Source organism: Engraulis encrasicolus, chromosome 20 (genome assembly GCF_034702125.1).
Source record: "Engraulis encrasicolus isolate BLACKSEA-1 chromosome 20, IST_EnEncr_1.0, whole genome shotgun sequence".
Taxonomy (NCBI): Eukaryota; Metazoa; Chordata; class Actinopteri; order Clupeiformes; family Engraulidae; genus Engraulis; species Engraulis encrasicolus.
In genome coordinates this window covers 47,037,655-47,042,654 of record NC_085876.1, presented here as the reverse complement: position 1 = coordinate 47,042,654, position 5,000 = coordinate 47,037,655, and positions in this window count along the sequence as shown.

The window sequence follows — 5,000 nt, the reverse complement described above, 5'->3', positions numbered from 1 at the left end:
GAGTGTTAGAGCCTGTGGGTCTGCACATCTGTCTGTAACGCCTGAGTGGGTTCCTCTGGGTACATTACAGGAACAGATGTTTTGGTGACTAACATTAAATATGAACATGATGTGCACAACGCTAGGCTTTCAAAGTCAAGAAAGCATGCTTTTGGAAGGAGGTGTGCTTGATTTCCAAGGATTTAACGTCATGGCGGCGATTCGCCAAGATAAGGTCAAGCATCCTTAAGCCACATCTCTTATGTACCTAACATCTTTATGTACCTAATTTGCTTATAACATCCTTTTAAATCCTTTACTTATTTTTTCTTTATCACTGTGTTGGACATTGTTGCCAGTGTTGCAACTGTACACTGCGCCTAGATGTCTTGCTTATTATCCAATTTGCCTTGTTACATTCCTATCATTTAATGTTGCTTCTATTACCTTGTGTTTGACAATGTTGTCAGTGTTGCAACTGTACACTGCTCCTTGAGGTCTTCTGTTTACTTTTTTGCTACTTTTTAATGCATTGTCATCTTCTTTACTCTTTGAAGGACAATGCTATCAGTGTTGCAACTGTACACTGTGCCTTACCCTGTTCTTGTTTAAATTGCTCCTTGTAAGTCGCTTTGAACAAAGGCGTCTGCTAAATGCTAATGTAATATAATTAAGCCAAGGACTGAGTGCGTATTTTGTGGACATGTTCAAGGCTGCACTGAATGAAACCCTGAAAAGGTTGTGAAATTCTGAACTGGGAAACTTCAACTCTCATTGTCATTGTGACACAGCACTCCCCAGCACACATGAAATTGCATTTATGCCTCACCCGTGCAAGGGGGCAGCCTTCAATTGCCGTAAGACGGCGGTGAGAAATCCTTGCACAATCGTTCCGATCCGAAAGAATCTAATTTGTAATTAGGTCTGGGGGTAACCATGCAAGGAAACTCCAACTCCCATTGTCATTGTGACACAGCACTCCACCGCAACACAGTGCTGATTGCACACAACAAAACTGCACTCGTGCAAGGGGACAGCCCCCAATGGCGCCCCAAAAGGAGCCGTGGAGCGGGATATGCCCTGGGTACCTCAGTCATGGAGGAGGATGGGGGAGAGCACTGGTTGATTACTCCCCCCACTAACCTGGCGGGTTGGGAGTCGAACATGACTACCCTCCCCCCCACTTACCTGAATGACAGGAAATAACTACAACCTCCTAGTCTAGACACATTTTTCATATTTGTGAATGTTAGAAGCATTTTTTAGTAAAAGTTGGGAACCTATGTACTTAACATAATTTAAGTGTGCTGAATTCAACTAGACTGGTTCCCAAGCTGAATTTTGAGGTTTTGACAGTTAAATTTGAAAAACAAAATGGCTGCCAAAATACGCTATTTTTGACAGAGCATTTTTACCAAGTATTGCTGTACTTGGAAATAAATGCTCTTTTCTAAAATTTTGTGTCCCATTAATGTTTGTTGATGAATGTATCTACTATAGAGGATTTTAAAAAGTATAAAATAGCTTCTAGAATGCTAATAATGCTAATATTGTAGGCTAGGTGTTAGCCTAAACGTTTTTAAATATTTAGCTTTTCTAATAAGATATTTGTAGCCTATGTGTGTTTATATGGTTAAGAAAATTGATGTAAGTATTTTAGAAATACTTTGCATAATGTGAAGTATTTAGTGTTTCCAAAAAATCATTGAAAGTTGCTATTGGCCCTTCTGAAAACTGTCCAGAAATCGCTAGATGACACCATGATATTACATATAATGTAAATTTTGAAAAATGTTCAGACATATTTTACATATTCTATCAGATACTATTTCATACATTCCAGATAGTATATACATGCTACTCAGCCTGGTTGTTATTGGCCAGACATCTCTTGAAGATGATGGAATTGGTGGCAAGGAAAAACTTCCTCAAAGAAGAGTTCTGAATGAGGCTAAAGTCCTTGTTTATTGTGTCAGTGATGGCAAAAAATGGACTCCGAAACATGTCAGTCTTGCTTGTACTCTTCATCAAGCTATTGGGTAAAAGACCTAATATGACTATTCAATCAGGCAGGTCATTGTCTGAGTTACGACCAGGTCCTCCAAGTCCAGATCCTCCTTAGCTGAGAGCACTCTAAAACACTGAACCACGAGAGTGGTGCCATTATTCCAACAAACATTGTGGCAGATAAATTCATCCACTACACATGTGATAACATTGATATCCTGGATGAAACACTTGACGGGAAGAATACTTCCCATGCAACACAAATGGCAGCATGGCAGAGAGGCCAACCAATTGATGATTCTGTTAAAGATATAGAGGTGTCTACTAGACATACATTAAATGTGCCAAATGCCCTGATGGAGCTACATCCTCTCTGGATTACTCATAGGACATTCAAGCCAACTTTTTCAGCACCCATTGCTTAATCATGCTTTGGAAAATCTGGAGAGGAGCATAAGTATGCTAGACAAGCAAAGGCTACGGATCTAGCTTTCTTCTTGCACTGTCAAAACTTAGACATGAAGACTTTTTGGTCAGTGTTCAATCAGTCACTGTCATCAAAGGAACAACAGACTGCTGCGGGGTATTTGCCAATAGTCCTCGCTACTGCACACGTTTTGATACTTTGAATACAAATGCATTGTCATATCTTAACATTTTGGACATGAACAGTTATCACAGTTGACCAAGCATTGTACTGCAGACTTAAAGAGTTAAAGTGGGCAATTTCAGAATAGAACAACAGATGAATACCTCGCCTAGGAGGACTTAACTTGTCAACCAACTTCCTTAAGGCCATAGGAGAACATATGAATGGATCTGGACTGACCAATGTATGGATGGTGGATTGCTTGGATAAGGCCCTGTTGAACTTGTTCTGGCAGGAAAGGCATCCAACAAAGCCGTGGCACACAAGTTTACTCTGCAATCCCTTTAGGGTCTTCTCATGCCAAGTCTTCTCTACCTGTCTTGCTAGGATGGCTCATGGTGATGATCCTCAGACATTAGTGAACTGATTTCATTCCAGTATCAGGAAAAGGACAGCAATCTTCTGCATGATATTGCTGAGAGTCAATCTGAAGATGTGAACTGGTGGCAGTATATGGATATGGTTATGGATAAGCTTATGGTTACTGTTCTGCTGCAATACACAAGAGAACAATGTGAAGCTACCTGGGATCTGAATTTTCACTCTTTCAGCCTAATGTTGCCCTACTTTAAGCGGTATGGCCATCTTAATTATGCACAATGGGGCCCAGTGTATCTACTTGATGAGTCAGCTTCCAGAACCATTTTGTCTGAATTCCAAAAAGGCCACTTTGTGGTCAAAAGATTGGCTCACAAGTTTAGCCAGATTCTGATCAGGCTATGAAGTGGGTAAATGTCACAGGCAATAAAAGAGCATAATTGTGATCACCGAGACAGCCCCAGCTTTGTGTAGGTGGACACTCTCTTTTAACCTGAGATCACACATTGCAGATCAAACATATGAAATGTACAGTGTCCTCCCCATGGCAGCAAGAAACTTCACAGTGACGGAATCTACTCACGGCAGATTAGAAACAATACGGAGTAAAAGTTCTTTACAAACATTTGTGCGTGCCCGGTTCCTTGGACTCACGTCTCCTGACTGAGGTCACGAGTACCCTGAAGGACACGAGTTACGAGAGCTTGACTAGTTCTAGCCTGCTCTGTCCCTTTGTTCTCTTGACTACGGTCGACTGCTGGCAAATAATTTCAGTGGAGCCAGACTCTGACTCCCCCCTGGCAAAGTGCTTCGATCTCCCGCCTAAGGTGGACGACTCTTTATCCCAACTCCCTGCCACCACAGAGAATCTCATACAGTACTGACCACCACCCTAGTGGCTGATGTGGCTTCCCCAGCTCGAGCAGCTGCCTTGGAGCCCCTTGGGCATCACCGCAGGCCACTGCGCTTGGCACGAAAGCGTACCCTGTCACCAGGCATGGCGCGCTCCAAAAGTCCTGAATAATGCACCACGAGCGCCTTCGCCTGACGCCTCCCTTTTTCCCCTCCTGCAAGGAAGCGAGATTTCTCAGGGTTTGTCCCCCCTTAGCCCACGGGGCTCAGGGGCCTCAGCTGAGAGCATAGGGGCTTCAGCCCCTCCTGCTACTTTCCCCTCTCCTGCAGGTTCGAGTCTGGCAACGGACCAGGAGGAGGACATACCCCAGCCCAGGGGCCACCTGCCCCTATGGGTCTGGCAAGGGAACATTTGAACCTAACCGTTTTTCTGGATAACGTTATCAGGACAATTTAAGGGGCCAGGGCCCAATCTACTTTGACACTGTATAACCTGAAGTGGTCTGTCTTCCAACGCTAGTGTGACCAACGCGAAAGTGTTCAGTACCGATGGTGTTGTCCTTCCTACAAGACTTATTGGGGGGGAGACAAGGCTTTACCATTTAAGTCTACTTTGCAGCGATTTCATCGTGCCAAGTAGGATTCGGTTCCAACACTCTGAGTGCCCATCCACTAGATACTTACGCCCCGTGCTACATCAGACGATACTCTCCTGGGATATCTCTCTAGTACTGGAGGCTATGTGTGGGGCCCCTTTCGAGCCCCTCCAAGAGGGGCCTCTCCAAACTGCTTTTGCATACCACCTTTCAGATCCGTGGAAGAGAGGTGACAACACAACTTGTGCCCTATGCACGCTTTACCATCTACATGAACAGGACTCACTGTTTTAGGAACACTGAGCAGCTGTTTGTGTGCTTCATCAAGCCCTCTACAGGGCTCACAGTTTTGAAATAGAGGTCTCCAAATGGTTGGTTCAAACCATTGCCCTGGCATATGAGTCCAAGGGTCGCCTACCCCCGGCTCAGATTAGGGCTCACTTTACCAGTGCAGGTCTCTACATCTTGTCCTCTCTTCAAGGGTGCAGCAGTTTCAGAGGTGTGCAGAGCGGTTGGTTGGGCCAACCCCGCCACCTTTGTCCGGTTCTACCGGCTAGATGTGACCACGTTGCCACAGGAACGTAGGGTTCTGGGCAGGA